Source organism: Globicephala melas, chromosome 1 (assembly GCF_963455315.2).
Source record: "Globicephala melas chromosome 1, mGloMel1.2, whole genome shotgun sequence".
Lineage (NCBI taxonomy): Eukaryota > Metazoa > Chordata > Mammalia > Artiodactyla > Delphinidae > Globicephala > Globicephala melas.
The window spans coordinates 46,735,764-46,755,123 of NC_083314.1; the positions used below are offsets into that span (position 1 = coordinate 46,735,764).

Here is a 19,360-nt window from a genome sequence, read left to right on the forward strand (position 1 = left end):
AAGGAGTCCTGCATAGGTCCATGTGGCCCAGAGTCACCCAAGCTTATGAGATATAACACAAATAAATATAACACAAATAGCAGGAAACCAAAGGCATAGTACCCCCAGCGTGTGGTAGTAATAATGGCTTTTAATTTCCGAAGCAAGATTCTGAGTGAGAGTAGGTGGACTAAAACACGAAAGCCACCCTTTATTGAGTACTTAACTATGTGTCAGTCTTATCATACTTTATCTTCAGAACTGAAGCTTAGAGAATATGCATAAGACACACAGTTTGCAGGAAATGAATTCCAACTCACATCTGCCTGACTCCAAGGTTGTACCACACTTGTCTCTCAACTCTGGTGCTTGGGGAACACAGGTGTTTCCAGGACAGATGAGCACTGGGCTTTCTCTAGGAATCTCTAATCTTGATGCTTGGGCGTTACTCTTGAGAAGTAAAATCCACTCCGGAGCGCTTAAACGAAGCAAAAGTTGACAAGCAGAGAAGTCAAAAGAAAGATTTGGAGAAGTGCTGCTACGCTAGAGGCATACTCAGTAGCACACAAAGCGTAGCGTTGCTATTTTTATATCGTGAGTTTTACTTGCCTTTTGATGGTTACTAAAGAGTAAGGTAGAGGCCAATTCCCAAAACATACATAACTCCACTACAAGAAAGTGACTGAGGGTTGGGTTTCTCAAAGCATGCAGTTTCTCTTGTGTCTTGCGCTTTACCCAGTATTTTTAATAGGTTCCTCTTTTCCATGTTTTCATAGATGATGTCTTTTAACTAATGAAGTTCTGTTTTCATTAGTTTTTGTCATAATTCCATTTAGCAAGAACCAGAGCTGCAATCTCTCATTTCATTAGCCAAGTTAAAGAGTTTATTGGTCATAAACTAAAAATTATTTGCTTAATTGATCCTAGGAATCACTTTGGCCACCTTCAATATGATTGCCTGGTGTTCCATTTTGGAGGTACCCCAAATTGGAAGCTTATTTCTGTCCACGCTTCTGGAGTGCTCTCACATTCCAGTTTCAAAGCCAGTTGAAGATTAGTTTTGAGGAGAAATCCTGGAAAATGGGAAATTCCTGAGATAACTCTGGGTGTGAGGAAATCAGGATCAAAATCACAGACTGCATGGATAAGGAACCAACCCACCATTCACCAGGCACCAACCCAACAGCAAATATTTGACTGTGTTCCTCGTGCATGGCGCCATCACATGTTGGCCAGCCTTGGGTTGGGTTTGGATAAATTCTAACCTGCCATTGTCTTCTCCACCCTTCCCACTTCTTGTTTTCATTTGCCTTGTATCCTTTCCTTTCCCTAATTCTTTTCTTCTCTATTTTATTTTTCTCTTTCTTCAGTCCCTGCATCTACTGCCTTCCCTCTCTTTCCTCTCTCTACCCTCCTGCCTCATTTTTCCAATTAGTTTATCTTACGCTCATGCTCAGGCACTCAGAATCATTTCTACTAATTAAATATGTGGTTCTCAGGCAGATTAAGTAATGCCCTCCCACAATTCCCCAAATGACTCAAAATATTTGAATTGCTTATTTCTAAACTGCAAAAATGCTGATTTTTATTTCCATAGATTGCTTTGGCCAGCCGTTGAGCAAATAACCCGAAATCTAGGACCAATTTTTAAATGCGTTATTTTCCCTTTCGATTTACGAATAACTTAACCTTATAGACAAAAGGAGTACAAAAGAGCACCAAAGTGATTAGGAATGGGAAGGTAAGCCCAATTAAAAAACAAATTAAATGAGCTCAGAACATTTTAGAAACGAGTGCTCTAAAAGAAGGCTTCTTTTGTCCGTATTCCTGCCATGGATTTTTGCCCCACCCCCACCCCGCCTCTCCACCTCAGCCCAACATCACTGACAGAATAGGTGAAAACCCCAGCATTAAAATGTTCTGTGTACTAAAATGGAGTTGCCTCTTATACCAGCCCGTCAAGCTACAGAAGCCTGGGACGCACAGAAATACAGCATCTCATCGGCCTCAAGGTGGTGCTACTTCCCCACATTGATGACCCACAAGCACCAGAGGATTCAGAGTTCACACTTACATTTCCGTTTTCCTTCATCATTTATATTACTTGTATGTTTAAAGAGAATAAGCATAAATTATCTATGTTTTCATCTCTTTCACTATGAGACAGTTGCGTAAAGGCCGGATACATGAAATACAAATTGAATGGTATGTGACTCACCTACTGAATTCCACAGTCCAGCTTTCTAAGACTTAACACATTTTCCAGCCGAGCATTTAGCTAATGTTCCCCAGGACACCCTCTTGACCTTCCTATGAGTCTTCCAGAAGACTCTATGGCCTTCCTGGAGTCATAGTAGCCATGTCTTACTCATTCTCCACAATCCCTTGACATAGTTGATGCTCAGCAGATATCTGTTAGTTGCAAAATATCGATTGAGCCAAATCATCTGACTAAGATATCTCCAAGTTCTATGGACAGGTCCTAGGATGCCTGAATAGGAGAACATATTAGAAGCAAAAGTTTGAGAGCTATGCAGAGAGTAAAATCCTCCTTAGGTTCAAATAGCCTAGATCCAATCAAGTTTAGTCACAAATACAATTCACTTCAATGTGGACATTTAGGCAGAAAATTTATCAGCCTCAGGTGGAAATTAGAGCCATGGTGGGTAACATGTGCAGCTGTTACAGTGTGTGGCTCTGCAAGTTACCAGAGAAGGTGACCGAAGGACAGAATTCCAGCTCACATCTGACTGCCAGTGGCATCAAGGGAATTTACAATGGACCAGCTTTCGTTATTCTGTGGCATCACCTTCTAAGATCGGAGATGTGTCCCAATGCTTTTTGTTTTCCTTAAAGGTAAAAATGATTAAATAGCATCCATGAACTTATAACCACCTTTCCTGACTATTTATACTTAAGATTTTCCAATCATGTCCACTCTTAGGGTCCTGAATGCTGTAAATGGACAATGCCACTGAATAACACCATGCCTCCTTTTGTTTATCCAAAAATTGAACCAAGATTCCAGAAGAACCTCTAAATTAAGCTTTTCTTCTATTTGATGACTGAGTTAAAAGTCAGTGTATTTTATCTTTTTTAAAATTTTAATTTACTTATTTATTTTCAAATAAATTGGTTTGTATTGTTCAATATCCAAAAGACAAAAAAGATGTACTGTGGTTATTTTCCCCTCCCCCACCAGTTCCCCTTTTAACAACCAACTAATATTACTAAATTCTTGGGTATCCTTACAGATATAGTGTATGCATTTATAAGCAAATGCCTATATATTTCCCCCTTTGTTTATATAAATACTAGCATACTATAAATAGTGTTCTGCACCTTGCTTTTTCGTTAAGTATAGTTTGGCAATAATTTCCTGTCAGTACCTAAAGAACTCCCTTATTCCCTTTTATGACTGTAATATTCTATTGTATAAATAAATGTACCATAAGTTACCTAACCATTTCCCTACTGATTTAGGTGGTTTCTGATCTTTTGTAATTATAAATGATGCTACGATGAATTAACGTTTAACAACATTGCATAAACCATTTTACATATGTTCAAACCTATTTACAGATAAATGTCTAAAAGTGAAATTTTAGGTCAAAGCGTACGTATTTATAATTTTGATAGATTGCCTTCCTTAGAACACCAATGACACTTCCTCTGGTGATGTAGGAGGACGTTTGTTCCCCTCCGCCCATCTTCCCTATGTGTTTGTAATCAGACATTTATATCTTTGCAAATCTCATAGGTTAAAAAAAATGATATCATATATTTGCATTTCTTTTCATGTAAATGAGGTTAAGCATCTTTTCATATGTTTTAAGAGCCAGTTTTCTTTTCTATTTCTATATTTCCTTTGCCCAATTTGATGGGGTTTTTTCCTTATCGATTTGTGGGAGCTCTTTTTATCATAGGGATATAAGCCTTTTATTTGTCATAGAAATATCAAATATTTTCTTGCAGTTTGTCTTTTGACTTTATGATGGTTTTTATTATGAAGAAAAAAGTTATTTCCTTTTTCTATAATTGAGTTTATTAATCTTTTCATTCATAGTTTTTAGTGCTCAAGTCATACTTAGAAAGGTTTTCCCAGCTCCAAAATTAAAAATTTTCTAAAGTTTCCTTTATTGTTTTTATGATCTTCAATTTTAGATTTTTTTATTTGAAAACATTCATTTTTTTTTCCTTCTCAATAATTACAGTTCCAAATTTAAGGATCCCAGTGATTAGTTGGTCCTCAGGCAGAAGTCCCACAGAGTTCCTAATTGACTAGCTTGCTTGCCTTTTTCAGGACTTGAGGGTAGTTTTCTTAAGATGGACAGCTAACCCTACCCTAAGTATTTCACATGTTAAGGTACAATTCACTGTCATTCAATCAAGTATCCATTGGGTTGGCCAGAAAGTTCGTTCGGATTTTTCCATAAGATGTTACAGAAAAACCCAAATCAACCTTTTGGCCAACCCAATACAAACCAGGGGCTACTTGGTGTATGTAAGATTCAATCCTTATTTTTCAGGTATTAAAACAAGTTAATTAACTGATATCATGGTATCACTAAGTGATTGAACATTGGTTCCAATTTTCTTAGTCCTCAAACAAAAAGCAAAAGATTTCCTTAATTTGGATATAATCCCCAGTGTTTGTTCTAGCTAGAGGGAAAAACATCTGCTGCTGAGACAAAGCCATTTATGAATGACATGCTACAGCTGTTGGATCAGGAAGTATATAGGCAAGGCACATGCTGCTTAATGGTGACTGGAGTGCTGTGCTGAGTAGGACATGTTGGGAGCCAGCAGGAAGGCGAACCATGATCATTAGTGATGTCTGCACTGGGTTTTAGAGGAGTGAAGTGACAGTACGCGTGCCATTCAATTATATTCAATACCTGAGTTATTTGGTCCTGGCCTTTATCTACACCCCATCTCCAACTAAAAATAGGACTGTCTAATATCACAACTCCCGGGGACCCCATTCATTGGGGTTGCGTTCTAAGGCGTGCCACTCATAGGAAATCAGCGTAAATGGTGCTACCCAATGCTGTAGAAGATGATATTAACTAAAGCTTTGCTTAACCTTATGTGCCTACTACCTAAAACTGATACCTACATTTCTCTGCAGGTCTGCTCCATTCTTATTTTTATTACCAACCAGCTTCCTCTCATTTACCAGTCAAGTGACAAAACGTGTCCATCAGAAGCCCCCCAAGTTTTCCATCTTGAAGTTCAAGCACCCAGACCAAGACTGACTTCTCTTTCTCAGTTCAACTTCCAAAGTCCCAGAGAAGGTTTCTGATTGGCCCAGCTTGAGTCTAGAACCAACCTCTGGACCAATCAACTGTGAGTAGTCGTCTGGATCTCACTTTACTAACATGCGAAGTATCACAGTAACTCCGTGGATGGAACATAAAAGAGAAAAGTTTCAGAAACAGGGGATTCTTCTTCCAGAAAACAATAAATATGTGTTTCATAAATAGATTCTTCTAAGGCAGAGTCCATGGATTATTTATCTCTGGTCACTTTATAAAACTTGCATGTAATTGGGGTCCCTCATATATGTTATTGAAGGACAAGGCACCTTTTGTTGAATGATGAATGCATGAATATTGGTATAGTCCCCATTTTAATGAAGTTAGCTTGGAGAATTATATCGCCTAGAGAAATATATACATTACAGTGATCAATTAGAATTTAAGAGTTTGGTTATAAACAAAACTTTTTCCACTACATGAAGGACTTCAAATGGAATATTATAAGAAATACAGGTGATATGGTGGAATAAAACAAGCTTTTACTTTGGAACAAACAGACCACACAAGCTATGTGATCTCTGTTAATTTGCTTAACCTTTCTGAGCCTGTGTATTCATCTGTAAATACAATGTCATCTGCAGCATAAAGTTGTTATGGGGCATAAATCAATAAGGAGTGTCAAATGTCTAACATATCTATTGGATTTTCAAGAAATGTTAGTTATATTTTCTTTCTGTACTAATTGACTGATTGATCTCGGTCTTTGCTGGAGTTACTTCTCAATTTTCCAGCTATCTTATATGTCTGCATGTCATCCCATTTGACCCTACCATTGCTGATTTTTTACACGATAGGCTCCGAGAGGCCAAAAATTATGTCTATATAACTCACTCTTTGTAAAGAATAATAAGAAGAAACCTGACTGTGCTTGGGAATTGTAAACATGCTATTTGATGGTAACAGTACCTGGATTACTGAAACAACCTTCTCACTGAGGATCATTGATCTCCTCACAGATCACTCCTCACAGATGCCTTTCAATCCATTCTCTACACAGTCAGATTTAAATAAAAGATTTTAAAATCAAAATCATATTATATTTCTCTACTTCTTAAAAGGCTTCAAAGGCTTCCCATTGGTCTTAGTATGAATCCAAACTCCTTAACATGGCCACAAAACTCTGTGTGTATTAGCCTCTGTCTCTGAGCCTCATTGCTCCTCCTCAATCTCTGAGCCCCAGCCACAGGGCCTTTGCACATGCTGCTTCCTCTGCCTGGAATGCTCTTCTCTTCCCCTTCCCATTCACCTAACTCACTCCTCATTCAGTTTAGTTCCTCAGGAAAACTTTTCCTAACTCCATCTGATCTAAATTAGGTCCCCTTCATAGCCCTGAGTAGCTATAGCCCTTTTCTTGTGTAGCACTTGACACTATTGTAATTTACATGAATTTATATGATTATCTGATTATCTTTGTCACTACTAAATGGTCCACTCCATGAAAACAGGCATTACGTCTGTTTTTGCTCATCATATTTCTCCCCTGTCTAGCAGTTACCCAATATATAGCAGATGTGCAGAAAATGTTGGTTGAATAAATGAATGTTAAACAATAAAGATGACCAAGAATGTAGTTACTTATTGCTACATAACAAATTAAAACACAGTAGCTAAAACCAACAATAATCATTTTAAAAATTCTCCATTATGGTTTATTACAGTATACTGAACATAATTTCCTGTGCTATACAGTAGGCCCTGGTTGTTCATCAATTTTATATACAGTAGTGTGTATCTGTTAATCCCAAACTCTTAATATATCCTTCCCCCACCCCCTTTCCCCTTTGGTAACCACAAGTTTGTTTTCTATGTTTATGAGTCTGTTTCTGCTTTGTAAATAAGTTCATTTGTATCATATTCTAGATCCTACATATAAGTGATATCTATGGTATTTGTCTTTCTCTTTCTGACTTATTTCACTTAGTATGATAATCTCTAGCTCCAACCATGTTGTTGCAAATGGCATTATTTAATTCTTTTTTATGGCTGAGTAATATTCCATTGAGTATGTATACCACATCTTCTTTATCCATTCATCTGTCGATAGACATTTAGGTTGTCTCCACGTCTTGGCTATTGTGAATAGTGCTGCTATGAACATTGGGGTGCATGTATCTTTTCGAATTATGGTTTTACCCAGATATATGCCCAAGAGTGGAAAGGCAGGATCATATGGTGGTTCTATTTTTAGTTTTCGGAGGAACCTCCACACTGTTTTCCACAGTGGCTGCACCACCTTACATTCCCACCAACAGTGTAGGAAGGTTCCCGTTTCTCCACACACCCTCAAGCATTTATTATTTGTAGACTTTTTAATGATGGCCATTCTGACTGGTGTGAGGTGGTATCTCATTGTAGTTTTGATTTGCATTTCTCTAATAATTAGCGATGTTGAGCATCTACTCATGTCCCTATTGGCCATCTGTATGTCTTCTTTGGAGAAATGTCTATTTAGGTCTTCTGCCCATTTTTGATTGGGTTGTTTGTTTTTAAAACTATAATAATCATTTATTATCTTTCACAATTCATGTGGGTGAGGAATTTGGTGGTGGCTTATTGAGTATATGTATATATATATATTTTTTGCAGTACGCGGGCCTCTCACTGTTGTGGCCTCTCCTGTTGTGGAGCACAGGCTCTGGACGCGCAGGCTCAGCGGCCATGGCTCACGGGCCCAGCCGCTCCGCGGCATATGGGATTTTCCTGGACCAGGGCACGAACCCGCGTCCCATGAATCGGCAGGCGGACTCTCAACCACTGCACCACCAGGGAAGCCCTATTGAGTATATTTTGCTTTGAGTCTTTTATGAAGTTGTAGTCAAATATAAGCAGTGTTACAGTCATCTGAAGGATTGTCTGTGGCTGGAGATCTGCTTCCAAGGTGGCTCCCTCACAAGGCTGGCAAGTTTTTGTTGACTCTTGGCAAGAAGCCTCAATTCTTCTCCATATGGACCTCAGAGCAGGGCTTCTTGAGTGTCCTCATGACATGGCAGCTGGTTTCCACCAGAGAAAACTGTCCAAGTGTGCAAGGCAAGAGCTGCAATTTTATGACCTAACATTGGAAGTCACATACAGTCATGCCCTCTGGTGGTCTCACGGGTCAGCTCTGACTCATTGTGAGGCTGCACGAGGACGTGAATACCAGGAGGTTTGGAGGATTGGAAGCCATCTTGGGGGCTGGTTACCACAAATACTTCTTTCCAACATTCACATTTGAAGACCCCGGATGTATGAAACATTTGTACAAAGAGGCGGAGCATCATTCCCCAAGGCATCTCTACCTTCCCTGGAAATACCCTTGTTTTCCAAATTCAGAAATGCCAGTGAAAGTCTTAAAAGGTGACCTTCTCACACAGGTAGAGTAAATTAACAAGGTACTGCCCCCTCCCCCAAAGACTCCGCCCCATTTGAGTGAGTAGGAGGTCACGTTCGTTTCCCTACTCTATCACTTCAAAACTTATCACAAAACTGAGAGGCTGAAAACGGCACACATTTATCATCTCGCAGCTGCTGTGGGTCGAGAATTTGGACACAACTCAGCTGGGTCCTCTGGCTCAGGGTCTTTCTCAAGGCGTAGGGCTTGGAGGTGCCCTCAGCTCAAAGTTCAACTAAGGGGGGGATCGGTTTTGCACATGTTGTTGGATTAAGGGCCTCAGTTTCTCACGGGCTGTTGCCCAGCGGCTGTCCTTTTGGCCACACTGGTCTCTCAGTCATGTAGCTCACAACATGGCAGCCGACTTCATCAGAGTGGGTGAGTGAGAGAGGATGAGACAGTGCTAGCAAGACGGAAACACAGCCTCTGTCACCTAATCTTGGACAGGACATCCCATCACTTTTGTGGTATTCTTTTTTTTTCTTTTCATGTTTTTTCAGTTTTTTAAAATTTTTTTATTCCTCCTTTTTATTTTAGTTATTACTGGCTTATTTTATTTGCTGTGTTCTGTTCACTAGAAGCAAGCCAGTAGGTCCAGCACACATTCAGGGAGAGAGGATTGCACAGGGGTGTGAACACCAGGAAGCCGGGATCATGGGGGTCACTGGCTGCTTCCTACACCCACCAGCTCCCTGAGTGAAAGAGAGTCTCTGGGCCCAGCAGAGACTTTCATTGCACACTCCACCCCAGTTTTACTATTTCCCTCCCCTTGGGACCCGTTCTGTAGATAGACTAACCTGGAGTTTCTGGAAGCAGTCATGGGAAAAATTCTGTCCTCTCACCAGTATTAAGACTTCTTCCTTTTTCTTAAAAGAACAAAACACATAGTTTTTCATATTTCAAAAGTAATACAAGCTCATTGTGAAATTACAACAATCCCAAAATATAAAAGCTATAAATAAAAGTCCCCTAGCATTTCTCCCATATCCCAGAGATAACCAGTGTTAATCCTGCAAGTCTCTCCCTTTTTCCAATACATGTGCTAATATCATATTCTTATTAATTTATCAAAAAGGTATGAAACTCTTCTGTAGGTTTTTGTTTTGTTTGTGTTGCTTTATTTGTAGTAGCTTGGCCATCTTTCAATAGCAGCACATGTAGATCGACCTCATTCTATTCCTGTGCACATATATCATAATTTACCTAAACACCTCCCTGTTGGTGGTGGCGTAGCTTTAAAAAAATTCTTACCTATTATACTCATTATAAACATTGCTGCAATGTGTATATGTCCTGCGGGGGAGGGTGTATTTGCACATTTGCATATTTCAGCAGAACAGATTTCTTGAAGTGGAATGCCGAATAAAAGTGTATCACAAGCATATCCCAAGGTGCTCTCCAGAAAGGTTGTACCAATGTCAACTTTTCCAGAGCTGACCGTGAGCATCTTTCAGAGTAAAGTCCCTGGAGGAATTGGTCTGTTGCCTTATGAGGGGACCCAAGATCCTGTTAATTGTGGGAACATCTAAAAGCAGTAGAGAAAACTTATCAAAGATCATGGATGAAATCAAAAAACCTCAGATCTATTCTCAGCTGATAGCCTAGTCCTGATTCTGCTTCGTGGCTCTGTGCTAGTACTTGACCAGGGAATGCAGCTGTGTGGGCCTCCCCCACAGCTCAGCCCACACCACAAGCAGGGTGACGCTGAGATGCTCCCAGAAGACGTAGTTCCTCATCCTGGGCAAGACATTCACATGACTGATGAGTCTAGAATAGACCCACTGATTCTCCCATCTGGGGCTTTGCACAGGTCAGTCGGTGACAAGTTCCTTCCCCAGCAGGTCGAGAGGACCCTGCAGGGCCTCTGGGTTGGGAAGTTTCCTTGATGGAGCCTTTCTGACCCAGCAATCTGAGCTGGGGTGGAAGGAACTGAGGAATTCAAAAGCCACAAACCCCTATAAACAGCTGGCAACCAAAGTCAGACCATTCTGTGCACAAATTCAGGCTGTATTTGTCCCAGTTGCACGACTACACTCATGATCTCCCATGAAAAGGAAGCAGCACTCTGGTGGTGATGACACACACAGGTAATCATTCACTTAGCTATACACTTAGCATGTGTGCATTTGACTACTTGTAAATTATATTTCAAAAAGAGAGAAGGGAAGGAAGGAGGGAGGGAGCATAAAAGAGAAGGAAGAAAGGGAAGAGAAGGGAAGGGAGGGACAATAGGGGACAGGGTCCCACATCTGCCCATCCAAGCACACCTTGCCTCAGGTTGCTGGGAGAGCGAGGACCTGTGAGCCCTGTGCCCTGAGTTCCAGCCTGGACTGAGTGAGAATGAGCCGCTGGTGTGGCCCTGAGCACTTTGCTCAACAATGGGGCATCCACTGTTGAGAGTCAATAGTAGAAGGGGTGGAGCTTTAAAGAAGAGCTTCTCCGCAATAACAACTGCGATGATGATGATGATGTAATAGTGTGAAGTGTTAATGGAGGATATGTCCCTCACCCTCCCTGTCATTTTGTGACCTTCCCCCAGATTCTTGTGGAGAAATAGGAGGCTGCCATTTGTCTCAGAGGAGAATTGTCATGGTGGAGCCAGAGAAGAAAGACAACAAATTTTTGGCTTTTAAATTCAAAAGCAATGGTCCTAAGTAACACTGAAAGATAGGGTGGAGGGATGGAGAATGTTTGCAGCGGTGGTCTCCTCTGCTCTCCACCGTCCTCCCCCTTCCAAACCCTCTCCCCTGCTACCACTCTCCCCACCCCTGAAAAGATAAAAAAGGGAGAGAGACCAGCTGGATGGGTACCGATAAGAGAGACGCTGAAGGCCAAGTAACCCAGAAGTAGCTAGTTTCAAAAAGGAGGGAATGACAGATGCCTAGAAAAGTTTGGAAATTTCAGAGTAGGGAAATTTGAGTAGGTTTAAACTTGAAGTGTTTGAGTATGCCTGGAACTGAATGAGATTATGTTTTCTGCCACCAGAAGAAAAAGAGGGCTAAAAATAGAAAGTTTGGAAAAATATAGACTTTTTTGGCATATCCCTATTGGTGGGAAAATGAATATTTGCCACAAAAGTACAGCTTTTTGGAGTGAACGTTTTTGCTTGTCTTCTGCATCACCCTTACCGCAAAGATGCATTTTCCAAGCCTAGAAATCACATATGTGCCCTAACTAGGACAGATAAGAAGAGAAAAGGAAAAAAAAGAAAAAAGAAAGGATAGTTACAGCTCAGCTCTTGTCCTCTGGAGATTTTCATCCAGAATGTCAGTTCAGACACCGAATGGGAAAATAGGAGGCACTAGATTTCCCTTCTACCCTTGCCAAGAAATATATGTTTCCCAGGCCCCTGTGCCCAGGCCTGCCAGACCAAATTAGGAAAAGAGAACCACATGACAATGAGCCTCATTTCACAGCCCCTTTTACTTCCTCATTCCTGAATATGACTCAAGAGACACCCAGGAACTGGGTGAGGGAGAAAGGGTTCGGGTTATTGAGAACTGCCTGATGGCCAGCTATGGGTCAAGCAAAAAGAGATACTATGAATAAGGGCTTCTGCAGCCTGGATCCATCACCTGGACATGTGGACCCCCCTCCCCCTCCTCTCCCCACATCCCACCCTAACACCGGCCTCCAATAGAAGTGGAAACATCCCCCTCATTCACCCTTGACATGGGGGTTTCAGTCCTAAGAGTTAAACTGGAGGACCAATTGGCTAAACGTAACAGGTGAGCCTTTTTCAAGTTCACAGGGAGCAAAAGAACCTAAGATTCTATGGTTTTATCTCCCCAAATGGGTTCTTGGTGAACAGAAGCATGGAGTGCAGCTGAAGTGCAGAAACCCCACCTTGGGTGCTTAAATGATTGGGAAATAGTTTCTGAAGCAAGAGCAATAATGATAACCAATCAAACACTGGCTCGAGATTTTGCAAACTGGGCCCAGAGGAATCATTTGAGGTCTAGACAGGTGTTGTAGTTTCACACGTTATAAAAAGCACAGAGTATCTTATTGAAAGCCAGGTGGCTGAAAGACAGCCAAAAGAGAAACAGGAATCCCTTTTGTTCATGGGAGATGGCACGTCAGAACAACCAATCTACTGAAACACTTGAATTCTGGAGGAAAGAAGAATTAATTTGAATACATTTGTTCAAAGTCCTAAGAACTTAAGCATAAGCCATTTCCATCTTCTGGGAATGGCTTCCAGCCCACACACCGTAGAGCATATTTTCAGCTGAACTGGTATTGTCCCTATTGTTTTACTCTGGCTCGTCTTATCAGCCCCAATCACATGTAGGGTTTTTTAGGACAAGGACCTTGAGTCAGACTTTGCTTAGGAGGGCACTAGCGTATGCAGATTGGGAAGCTTGATATCAACCTTGGATTTCAATTCTCCATTTCTTTTTCACAGTTAAAACGACAAGTATGAAGATTGATAAGAAAATGATCACAATGTAGTTTAGAAAACAGCTAATTCAGGGGTGTGACGTTTGCCTGAACAAAATGAAAGTGAATTGCTGGTCCTTGAATTGCTAAATTTAAAACGTGAACATTTGACTTAAAAACATAACCGAGAGCCAATTTGTTAATCATTGTCCTGGAATTGAGCAAAAGAATCTGATTTTTAAAGCTAACTTCATGGTCAACTAAACACATTTTATTATTCCTCAGAACTCATCTTGAAAGAAAAAAAAAAAAAAACCTCTGCAAAAGGAGACTTCCTGTTTGTCACCTGTTCAGTGCTTTTCCTCAGACCTGGTAAGCAGGGCCCTGCTGGATTTCAGGTCTTCCAGCTGGTACCCAGGTTGCTATGGAGATCCAAGGAGCAGAATCCAGAGTGAGAGGTTATCCGAAGAGTCCCTGCTTGGGGCCTGAAAACAGCTCAGTGGGAGCTTCAGCAGATGACACAGATTTCTCCAGAGTTAAAATGAAAGCCCTGGGGAGCAAGGATTCACCTGCTTCTTTCCCCAGGCAGAGAAAATCTAGTTGTTTAAGAGTCTGTCTCAAGAGATAAGCATTGGTGAGAGGATGGAAAAAAAGGGAACCCTTGTGCACTGTTGGTGGGGATATAAATAGTTTAGCCACTATGGAAAAACTGTAGAGATTGCTCAAAATATTAAATATAGGACCATATGCTGCAGCAATACCACGTCCTGGTATACAGCAAAAGGAAATAAAAACAAGGTATCAAAAAAAAAAAAAGAGTCTGTCTCCATTTGACTTTAGCAAATGACCTCAGCAGTCCTTTATTTGTAGTTTCACAAATCACCTCAGGAAAGCTAGGCGTCACCAAATCTCCAGTCCCGCCAGCAGGGACAATCTGCTTCCCACCCACCTCTCTGTCAAGGTGCCCCAGCCGGAGCCAGAGAAGAATTCTAGACCATTCAAGGGGCCCCTGTGGGATCAGAGAAGGCACCTGGGCCCAGGGCAATGGCTAAGGGAATAGACGGAGTTGCAGGCCCGGTTTCCTTCAGCTAAAATGTGCTCGAGGCTGAGGCCCACAGGGCCAGGTCCCTGGGGGGTACAAGCACCGCGAGGAAGAGCACAGGACTCTGCCAGGGAGTCCAAATTCCAGATTTCTCAGACATTTGTTAAATTTCTGGCTATTTTTGTATTTGTTTTGATATTCATTTACCTTTATAGAAATTTGTTTGAGGTCACAGAGGAAACATTTCCAGTATATTTAGGCTTTTAAGCAGCTAGAAAGTCAAGGCCATGTTGCAGAATCCCCTGGTGGCCCGTGTGCTGATGGGAGACCCCGCCTCTCCCACTCCCAGCCTCCTCTTGCCCAGCTGCTGAGATGTTGATGGGGATCTCAGATTTATGCCTTGCAGAGACAACATGGCCAGAAGCATCCTTTGAGACTTATTTGTACAAAGCTATGGGAGCGGATGGATGACCTCTCCATCTCCTCCATTTCCTGCAGCAGCCACTGGTGCCACCGGCCTCCCAGCCACTCTGGCTAGAAACACCAGGGACTTCTTTTTTTTTTTTTTTTTTTAGCGGTACGCGGGCCTCTCACTGTTGTGGCCTCTCCCGTTGCGGAGCACAGGCTCTGGACACACAGGCTCAGTGGCCATGGCTCACGGGCCCAGCCGCTCCACGGCATGTGGGATCTTCCCGGACTAGGGCACGAACCCGTGTCCCCTGCATCGGCAGGCGGACTCTCAACCACTGCGCCACCAGGGAAGCCCCACCAAGGGCTTCTTTATCTTTGATTCCTCTTCCTCTTTATCTCCATGTTATTTTTTTGCTAAACTTTATCTTCAGTTATTGACAAGGTTTTAGGGATCATACTCACAAAATCTTTCAGCTCCTGGGACTTAATGAATCTGGATTAAATAACTGGAATTTCTTTAGAGCAGCTATCAGCTTCCTCACCATCCTCAGTCTGGGTCTTCATTCCCTGTGTAACGCGGGAACAAAGCAGAAGCTGAGGAGTTCTGCTTTTGGACATCTGTTGATGTGACGCCGTCTGCACCGAACAGCGACCCTCCCTGCTCTTCCTCTGACACTGAGAGCTCTTTGTGTTGTCCTTGGTGTTTTGTGCGGCCTCAGCTCACTCTGGGCTTCAGCTTTCCCTGTACTCTGCCTTTGATCTCTGCCCAGCCTGTGGATTCCTTCTTGGTCAGGAGCCACGTCTTCTATCATTTGTGCGTGTCTGGCCCCCTGAGAGAATTCCCTGGGGGGGTCCCGCTGCCTCTCCATTTCCTTTATCTCTAGGATCCCTGTGTCCCAGGTGGCCGTGTTCACCTCTGAGAATCTCCCATCTCTCTTTAGCAATCTGTTGTTTTAGAGTCCTGGGCTGGGGCACACATCTAGTTTTCATTTTTTATCGGCCAAGGCTCTTTTTAGTTTTCATTTTAAAAAAATGTTTGATATGCAACAAAACTAAGTAGAGCAAACTGAAGCAAACCCTGAAATTTAGTATAAGGGCCTACAAATGTCCCTCAGAGGATAAGGGTGGGAATTCAGATGGGCCTCAGGAAAAGCTGGAATCAGAGGCTGGAAGGTCACTGAGTTTCACTGTCTCTGTGTCCCTAAAGAAGGAGGGGGAAGAGCACAGCCTAATAGGGATTTACTCCCCATTCATTCATTCAGCAAATATTTATCATATGTCTGGACACCGTTTTAGTTGTTAGAGACACTTACAGGGGAAGCAAAAGAGAATCTTTAAGAATTATATTTTGCTAAATGGGAGGTACATTTCTAACTCTCCCGTACCCCTCCCCTTTTTTTGTATTATGAGGTGGTCAGTTTCTAAACCTTCTACACCAGTCACTGTCTTGCTTAGAACAGCATTTCCCCTTAAACACTTACTGACTTAGGAATATGCTTACCTGCAGGGAATATGCTGAAGAAACACATAAATGAATTATCCAGAGATCTGACCTTCCTGGAGAGAAAGACCCATGGAGTATTTAAGCACATCCAGGAAAGATGCAAACCACATTCCTGGCTCTGTGGCTAGATCACATTTAGTGATGGATACTGTGGAAAGAAGACACAGGACTGAAAAGGCCAATTGCATCCAAAAAGAGAAAGTTACAAGATGTGTAGGACAAGAATTAAATCAGATTAGCCATAATTATTTTTTTAATTTTAGATCAGTGCATATTGATTAAGTTTTTGATGTAAGATGTTAGATGTTCGGTTCTGTGGAAAACGTAAAGAAATGGAAAGCGTACTCCATGCTTTCAAAGAGCTTACAGGGCTTCCCTGGTGGCGCAGTGGTTGAGAATCCGCCTGCCGATGCAGGGGACACGGGTTCGTGCCCTAGTCCGGGAAGATCCCACATGCCGCGGAGCCGGTGGGCCCGTGAGCCATGGCCGCTGAGCCTGCGCCTCCGGAGCCTGTGCTCCGCAACGGGAGAGGCCACAACAGTGAGAGACCCGCGTACCGCAAAAAAAAAAAAAAAAGAGCTTACAGCTAGCTGAAAAGATGAGGTAGAAAACAGATAATGTAACATAAAGTGCTTGTGTTTTGACGTTTGATTATAAACGCTATAGGAATTCAGAAAAATGAAAATTGTTGAGATTAAATTAGGTGAGGAAAGGCTTCATGTAGAAGAGTCTAAGCTCGGCTTTTAAAGAAGGGCAGGATGCATATGTGCAGAAAAAGTCAAAGAGCCATTTTATAGTGAGGAGCCAATGTCTTTACTTGTCCTACTCAGGGTTCAGAGCTTCAGTCATTATGTGTTCCTTCATTAATTCATTCATCAAACTTTTACTGAGTGCCCAGCAATGTAGGTGCTAGATATATTGTGTATAAGGATTCATGTAACCAACCAAACTAAATCGTTACAGTGACTTTAAAAGCACCTTCCACACCATTGATATTTAGCACATATTTTGAGAGTCTACCATGTGATAGGCACAAAAGATAAGACTGGAAAAATCAGATGTAGGTCCTGTACTCCTGGAGCTTACAGTCTAGTTGGGAAACAGTCACTTAAACGAGTAATTACAATCATGTGCAGTTGAACACGTGGTTGGAGAGGTGGAGAGAGGCTGCTCTGAGGGCACAGGGCAGGAGTAAATAACCTCACTGGTGGGTCAGGGAAGGAGAAGACTGTAACCCTGTAGTTGTGGTAGGCAGAATCCTAAGACGACCCTCGGTCCTAAGATGCCCTTGTGTAATCCCCTCCCCTTGTGTGGGCAGGAACTGTGACTTGCTTCTCACCCACAGACTATGGCAAGAGTGAAAGGACTTTGCAGAAGTAATCGAGATCCCTAAACAGCTGATTTTAATCAAAAGAGAGATTACTTTGGGTGGGCCTCACCTAATCAAGCAGGCCCTTTAAAAAAGGGTCTAGAGACTCAGTGAAGTAGAGACCCTCCCTCCATTGCTGGTCTTGAAGAAGTAAGCTTCATAAACTCCATAGCTACAAGGCAACCATTCTGCCAACAACATGAGGGAGCTTAGGAGAAGGTTCTTCCCCAGTCAGGCTTCCAGGTGAGATACAGCCTAGCCAACACCTTGATCTCAGCCTCCTGAGACCCTGAGCAGAGGACCCAGCTGGGCCATGCCTGGACTCCTGCCCCACAAAAACTGTCAGAGTAAACGTGTATTATTTGAAGCCACTAGGTTTGTGGTGATTTGTTATGCAGCAATAGAAAACGAACACAATGGTAGACTAGACAGGACTAACTTATGATGTCTTCCTGGAGAAGGAAGGCCTTTAGCACTGAGGTTTTCAACTAGCATTGCTGAATAAGGAGACCCATGCTGAGTTTTCTGCATCCTCCCTGTGAAATCCAGGCCCAGTTTATATGTAATAAACAAGGTCTCCCTGCCCACTTCCTGAGCATTTCCTGTCTGGTACTCTTGAGGACACAGAAAGTATTCCCGGCTATTATAAAGGTACCTCACTTTATGCAAATAAGGTGATACTGCCAAACTCCATAACATTCTATTTTTTTCAAGTAGGGTTGTATTTGCTTAATTTTTGTTCATTTGCTCAATTAACAAGGGTCTACAGAGCACCTGTCATGTGCCTAGAACATGAAAGAATGGGGGAAAACTGAGACCTGGTCCCACCCTTTGAGGAGCTTGAGAGAGAAGCTTCATGTAGTAGAAGAAGTTAAAGAATGATGAAACGCTGAGCTCTAAAAGTGGGGAGGAGGACGTTATTGCCGAGTGCCAAGGAATAATGAGAATAATAAATGATTTCACAGGCTCCTCCCTCAGAAAAAGGAAAACATTAAGAATGTTCTTAGCTTCCCGCTGAATGAACTCATCCAACAGGGGCTTGTGATCTGTTAGCAAAGCAAACGTAAATCTTGCTTATACAGAATTTTGAAATAATTTTGAAGGCTTTGAGATATCCAACCAGTGTCTTAACAAAATTTATTCAATAAATATTTTCTGGGGGACTTCCCTGGTGGTCCAGTGGCTAAGACTCTGCCCTCCCAGTCCAGGGTACCTGGGTTTGATCCCTGGTCAGGGAACTAGATCCCACATGGTGCAACTAAGAGATCTCTCATGCTGCAACAAAAGATCCTGCTCGTGGCAACGAAGATCCTGTGTGCCGCAACTAAGACCCAGCACAGACAAATAAATAAATATTAAAAATAAATTTTAAAAAAGTTTTTTGTTTATTTATTTATTTATGTCTCTTATTAGTCAACCATTTTACACACATCAGTGTATACATGTCAATCCCAATCTCCCATAAAATGTTTTCTGAACACCTACTATATCAAGTGCTTTGCCAGGAATTGAGAATACAGTGGTATATCTGTTAGAATGTTTTAAACGATAAAGAAAACACTATTCAAACGGCTTAAACAATAAACGGATTGATTATTTCGTCAACAAAGAAAACCTGAGTAGATTAGCTCCAAGATTGGTTAATTTAGGAGCTCATCAACATAATTAAGGATCCAGGCTCTTCTTAGTTTTTTCTTCTCTCTTCCTTAAGACAATGGCTTGCTCTTAGCTGGCTCTCCTGATGGTCATAAGATAGCTGCCACTGTTCCAGACACATCTTCACACTACTGTCTAGGAGAGAAACAAGTACTGTTTCTTCCCATGTGTCCTTTTTTATCAGTAAGGAAAAAAATCTTTCCCAGAGATCCTCAGCAGACGTCCCCTGATGTCTTATTAACTAGAATTCTATCTCACACCTGTGGCTAAACCAGTCCGAACCCCACTCCCTGGGGCAGTGTTGGGAGTTCACCTCTCCTGAAGC

The 19,360-nt window shown here is 42.0% G+C and overlaps 1 long non-coding RNA gene across 1 annotated transcript; it reads right to left on the reverse strand.

Moving 5' to 3' along the window:
- Positions 1-309: 309 nt before the first annotated feature.
- Positions 310-15,049, reverse strand: LOC138842892 (uncharacterized). Its single transcript, XR_011377855.1, has 3 exons — positions 14,969-15,049; positions 9,468-9,536; positions 310-457 (listed from the first exon to the last, which is right to left on the reverse strand). It is a non-coding gene; the product is annotated as an uncharacterized lncRNA (long non-coding RNA).
- Positions 15,050-19,360: the final 4,311 nt, after the last annotated feature.